At 38.5% G+C, this 6,451-nt stretch overlaps 1 protein-coding gene across 2 annotated transcripts in view; it reads right to left on the reverse strand.

Annotated features, from left to right (window-relative positions):
- rnf24 (ring finger protein 24) overlaps positions 1–6,202 on the reverse strand; it is a 32,813-nt gene extending 26,611 nt beyond the window's left edge. Inside the window, exon 1 of one of the 2 annotated variants that reach the window (XM_028017338.1) lies at positions 5,757–6,202. The gene's annotated coding sequence lies outside the window, so the exon portion shown is untranslated. Of the gene's footprint in view, positions 1–52; positions 132–5,756 lie in introns of those variants that run through there. The other variant, XM_028017339.1, reaches the window with a different exon arrangement.
- Between the last annotated feature and the right edge of the window lie 249 nt (positions 6,203–6,451).

Below are 6,451 nucleotides of genomic sequence, written 5' to 3' on the forward strand. Positions count from 1 at the left end.
TAAACAAGCTTAAAAATAAAAAAAAACATTTTTTATTTTTATTTATTTTTACCTCCACTACAGTTGGTGGTTTGCTCTCCTTCCCCCTTTGCTCGCCATCATTTCTCAGAGGACTCAGGGTAACTCAAGCTGACACAAACATGGGAGAACTGACACAAACAGCTGTCTCATGGCACTTACATCAACTACCATCTCAGGACCCTCTGGTTTTCCTCTTAACAGTACTCAATATCACCTTATTATGAGCTACCATCAAACTTTAAGCTTTTACTTTCTTTTCTGACTCCCAATTGTAATTTCCGGCATGTGTATTTAGTTTTGTTTCAGCAACCACGCCTCATTAAATCAACATGTAGTGAAAATGTTCAGCTTTAAAGTTGTAAATGGTGCAAAATCAGTGACACTTAAAAAAAAAAAAGGTCACATTCAAACTTTAATAAATGTACCAAAGTTTGTTTCTTCAGCTGCTAAAAGCAGAGCGTAGGTCAACATAGTATGGGTCACAGTCACTAAAAATAAAACTTGTTATGTCAGGGGGAGTAATAAAAGTAGTAAGTTAAAAACAGCCTCACTGAAGTCCAACGATGATCACAGTATCTGACCTTAAGTTGGTAAAAAATAAACGTGCAGAGTTCTATCCCAACCACTAGTGTTTTTCCCCCCCATGAACAACTCTATGTTTCACTTCAGCAAATCTGACAAATTTCTGTCGGAGTTGGCCACCCGCTACAAGAGGAGGTCAATATATAATTGGTGGATCAAAATAAAGATTAACTTAGTACCATAATTTAGAAGTTAACCACAAGCTAGTTCAGAATGAGTGCTTATTTAAAGAATGTTCAATGAATGTGTAGGCTTTAGAAATACACTTTCTCAACTTTTTAAACATACCTAAGCCAAAACAGTTGACATAGAGACATGTTTCCATGGCTGACCCGCAGAAGGTTTTCAGAATGGCTCAGTTACAGAATTAAATGATTTCATCCTTGACTGGTCCTAATCATTGACCTCTGGGTCATAAACTAAAAATCTGACAATTTTTCAGTGAAAACACTCATAGCGATTAGTGTTTTCACTACTGCTGGTTCAAAGCGAACGGTGGGAAGAGCGCTGCAGGAGTATTTATACAGATGAGCGCATAGACTGAACACGGTGGTGCGGCTGAGTAGTTGATGCTTACAGTGTAAGTGTAGCTTTACGGACGAACTGCACAATAAATTTCATATCATCCTGGTCTGAACAAACGAGTGGCGGAAATCATCGTGGCAGTACATGGCTGGTAGATGAGTTTCTGAGTGTGACAACGAAGGTGCCATAAATATCCTGTATTGCTCCCCCCATTCTTAGGTTCGTACCCTGGTCTACTGGTTGTTTCTATAACTTTTCTTCTGGTTAACTTAGAAAGTGAGCTTTTATTGTTACAGGTTAATTTTCTAAACTACAAAAAAGTAATTGTTAGGAATGCTTAAATATGAAAAATTGGACTGGTATTGATATCTGATAGTAACACTGGTGCTATGCTAGATTTACCAATATTTTATTTTAGCAATTTTTTTTATCCGATTACTCGATTACTAAAATATTCGTTTACAACAGCCCTAATTAGCCAGCAGGCTGACCTAAGGTAACTAAACATAGGAGCCTAGACGCTCAGCTGAACTGAGCTGCACCAAATGTTACAGCGGACTGTTGTTAAATTGTTGTAAACTGTTACGTTTGACATGCTGTTAGCTTCCACCAATCAAAGTACACTGATTTTCCATCGAGTTTACGGTGCTATGACATCTTTCCACAACAGACAGGGCAATACAGATAAAAAAAAAAAAAACATCACAAAAACTCTCAACAGGAAAATACAAACTAACCATTTAAACAAGGGAGGGGGCATTAGCAGACAGCACTGAGGCTGGGCATACTATAGGAAAATTGCTCTGTTTTTGTCCTTTTGCAGAGCCAGATTCTGTCCATCATGAAGTCTCTGAGGTCAGGCAGTCCTTATTTAGGAGTGCTAGTGATTCAGTTTGCAAATTGAATAAATGAATAAACAGTCAGAAAATAATGGATGCTGTTTATTTTTGAATTAATGTTGTCAAAAAATAAGAATAATGAATTCTTCTATTTTTTGAGGTGTATTTAACAAAAGTGAGCTTTGTCTATTAGATGAGTAAATGCTTTGATATCTGGTTTGGTTGTCAAAAAAATGAAATAAGTAAATACAAATTTGCAAGACAGTTACATTTTGGATTTTTTTCAGCTATATTCAATATTCTTTATATGTAAAACTTATTAGGGAATTGGAAAAGGCTAATATCAGTATCAAAAGATGATCGGAAATAATCCCAGAAATTCTTTGAACACGAAAGACAAAGTCAAAAAATGACACAAAGTAATGTTTTTTATAGATATTTGCAAAAACTTACTAATCATTCTGTGGCACATTTAAAAAATATATATTTTTCAGTTTACTTTGGCAACAAAATTGTTACTTGCTGAGTCATAACTAAGTTTTACTATAATAGATTATAAAGCCATCACAAAAGACATCTGGAAGGCCACTTAATTCATTTCTTCTTTTGCCTTTTTTTTCATAATGCACCACCTTATGAGACTTTTTACACTCAGAAACAAAATGGATGCTTGCAATAACGACTGATTGCAATACTCCTGTAAGAATCCTACTACATAGCTGTCGCAAAAAATTGCACAAGAAGTCCGGAGCACACGTTACAGAGGTTTGTGTTGCCACATGCAGTTGCTTTGGAAAATACCCAGAAAATCTTAAGGCAGCAGTCCATGTGAAAGCGGCTCCTTGGTAAGCACTGACTCTTTGCACCGGAAGTACTGAAGCAGTCCAGCTTGTAAAAGTCAGGCAGGAATGGTTGTTGGTGGAAAGTTTTTGACAAGAACTACATTTAAAGTAAATATTAAAACTTTTATGTAATTTGACTAAATAAGCCTTTGCCTGGAGGAACTTGTCTACACTATAAGTAGTAATGCTTAGTTCCTCTTTAGCTTGGTCTTTACATAACTGGTATTAAAACACATGCAGCTATACATGACTTATTTTCCCCTTTGAAAAGAGTTACATACCTTATTAAAGGAGTGCTATAAATTTCAAGCCAACAGTTAATTACTGGGCACCTCAGTTTTTCTATTCTGCTCAAAATGCCATGTTAAAATTTGAGCTTGATGGTTGGCTGTAGTTTCTGTCTTTTGTAAGACAAATGTTGAAAAAAGAAAATGAAGACAGACCAGATTGGCCACTGCTTGCCTTGATTTTAAAGGAAGTTCAGTTTGGTGTTACCCATGAACTTCCTCGTGTTAAGTACAAAATAATATGTGTAGTTTTTTTACAGTTTAGAAATGTGCCAATGTGATGAAAGCCATTTTTAATAATCACTTAAAGCAACAGCAGGAAAACCTCAGGTTTTGGATCAGAGGTCTGATGAATGCATTATATGGATAATCTGATTTAGGGTTACTGAGTGCACCTCAGTGACCCTATAATCTGGGTCTGAAGCAGTTGTGTACAATATGTGGGAAAAAAGTACACCTGAAAAACCCAGCATGGGTAACTCATGCTGGGTATGAGTTACCCAGCATAAAACATGCTGGGTAACTCGAGGCAGGGCTTGGTTCAAAGCAGAAAACAGACAATTTATTATCCTAAATGCAGAACTGAAGCAACTAATAAGAAATTAACTTTACTGATATAAAACCAACAACAGAAGACCCGCTAGGAGTGCAAATAACTCGGCTCAGGACAAAGATAATGGAAATCTGATTCCGGTGAGAATGACTTTAGATGACCCCACAGGCCACTTTCACTTTTTTGGAGATACTCTATCCACAGTAATTCATATCATATCAACTGTATGTTATATTAAGTGATAATTATTTCCATTTGGGGAAAACCTTTGCTAAATCTCAGTGTTTGGACCTGCTGCTCACTAGATTGACTTTCGATGTATGTGTTCAGTACAGACAAGCATAGCAGTTCATGGATTCATGAAGTAAGCAAAGCAAGCACTTGAGATGCAAATCGCACCCAAACTAGAAAAGCGCTGTGCCAACTCACTTTGGCTCACTACTCTTGTAATATTTCCTCAACACAATAGAATAGGCCTTAAATTTAATAAATTTAATGCCTGGCTGGGTTTAACTGCAGCCCTTAAGTGTATTAACAACAGTACGCTGTTTCTGTATCTATTCTGGATATTTGATAATACAAAAACAGCACCAGATAACAACAGAGGTGAAATATATTTTTCTACACAATAGCACTGATACATTGACACAAATGTTGTTGGTGATACACATTCAGATAGTGCAATACAAGAAATGAACCAAAGTATCAGAGATTGACTGAAATCAGATGATTTTCAGCTGGACTGGCTCAGTGACAACTCAAAAATCCAATCTTTCTCCATTCAGTAAATGCACCACAAATCAGTGCCACCCCTTTGGAAAGCAGTGCTCTTCCTTGTGAATGCTATGATAAAGTGAATGAGCAAAGTTAATTTGTTTTCAGTATCAGAGTTTAAAGAGGAAATCAGAGAACACACTGAGCTGAAAGAAGCTACTTAAAAGAAAAATGTTTTCTGTGATTTGTTGTTCATCGCTCATACAGAGTTTGTGATAAATCAGCAGGTTAAAGATTTAATATTCGTTCTGATTGCTTCCTTTCTATGCATTAGCACCTAGTTATGATAACTAACTAGGTCAGTTATCATAAGGTTGAGTGAGTTTAGAAGAAAATGACCCTTCTTAGATTTATCTTATTTTCTTGATGTGCTAGTAAGGCTCTGTGTTCTGTTTTTTCGTTTTGCTTTTGTGGACAACTAACGCCCCATTCCTCCTATTGATCCTGGAGGATCAAGTTAAACAAACCTGAACTTTTGGATCCGATCCACCCTGCCACAGAGGAATCTTCAATTTCCTGTTTAAAGATACAGACTGACAAGAAACCCTGCAGTCTGTTGCCTGCAGTGTATGTTCTATATTTAAGAGTGCGGTCTGGTTAGGAAACCATTACTTCCCAAAACCAGTTGATGGCACTAAAAATATGAAGCTTCGCGCAGTTTGATTCATAAGGGTCAGCTCCATTTTCAGTACCTAGCAGCGATAGGTGCAGTGAAATGGCAGATGAGTCCACACACATGCACAGGATTCACAGTAGCAGGTCTGCTTCGCTAAGGGGGGCGTAGATGCTCCCGTTAATGTTGTTTCCATTATGAAGAATTGGACTTTAACGTGATTGCTGTTGTAACTGGCTGGTTGGTTTTGGGTCAGAGTTTAGCTCTACACCAACGTTGATGCTCCCGAGTAAAACCCATTACATCGACGTAATTGCTGTCATTTGTTTAGACTGGACACCCGGATGGTTTGCAATGATCGTTCCTCCGTATCTTACCCATCCTCGGAGACTTTATTGCTTTACAGCAGGACTGGACACAAATAGGAGGCTGGTTAAGCTAGCAGAGCAGCGCTAACCTTTTAGCTGCTACAAATGAAAGGATAACTTATAACGCGAGCGTTATGCTGGCCGAGTTAAGCTATTAAATATCATTTTAGGAAGCTTTTAGCCAGAATAAAGCAGTCTTCTTGTCCATGTTTAAGTATTTGTGACCTTAAATGATGTCTTTGGTGCTCAAAGTGCAGCTAAGATCAATTTAAGACCATTTAAAGTTGGCAGCATCATCCCTAAGTTGCTGTTTGAGTGCAACGTGAGCTAAGAAACATAAACAGAGACTCACCGGTGATTTCCCCTTCAGCTCCTTTAGTAGCTTTAGATCTCTGCTGTGTGTTTTCTTCACAAAACCAGACTGTTACTGAAAGCAGACCCAAACCGAAAGCAGTCCAAACGACAAAAAATTTCCCCTTCTTCTTATCTGGATGTTACGCAAAGCTTGGCGGCGAGGCGACCTCCTCATCACACAACACAGCTCCGCCCGTCCGTCCGTCTGTCTGTCTGTAGGTCTGTGTGACGTTCTGCTGCTACTGGAGGCTCCGATCGCTTAAAATAAACTGGTCCGAACTCGAGAAGGTGGATGGTCCCTAGTGGATGAATTTTACTGAAGCAGGGGTTCGCCGTTAACGAAGAGAAAACTCACGTTTCTGGCTACCGACAATCGTCCTTGGCAGTCTGCACGACTTGCACGTACGCGGTTACTCGCCCACTACCACCAGTGGGTAGATCCCACCTCCTCCCAGTCAGATCGGCTCTAAGGAGGAGGAGGAAGAGGAGGAGGAGTGGAGCTACATGCAGGATTAAAGCACAGAGAGCCTTGTGGATGAGATGCTACACTGAGAGAGGAGGATGAAGATGCATGGTGATTAAAAATTAAAACAAAGTCGTACATTTAGAGTTAATAGATTTTGCCTCAAGAATGAACTTCATTATCCAGTAAGTCAAACTGGAAGTATAAACAAACTGTAAAAAATGTCGAGA

The sequence above is a fragment of the Xiphophorus couchianus genome, chromosome 5 (genome assembly GCF_001444195.1).
Source record: "Xiphophorus couchianus chromosome 5, X_couchianus-1.0, whole genome shotgun sequence".
Lineage (NCBI taxonomy): Eukaryota > Metazoa > Chordata > Actinopteri > Cyprinodontiformes > Poeciliidae > Xiphophorus > Xiphophorus couchianus.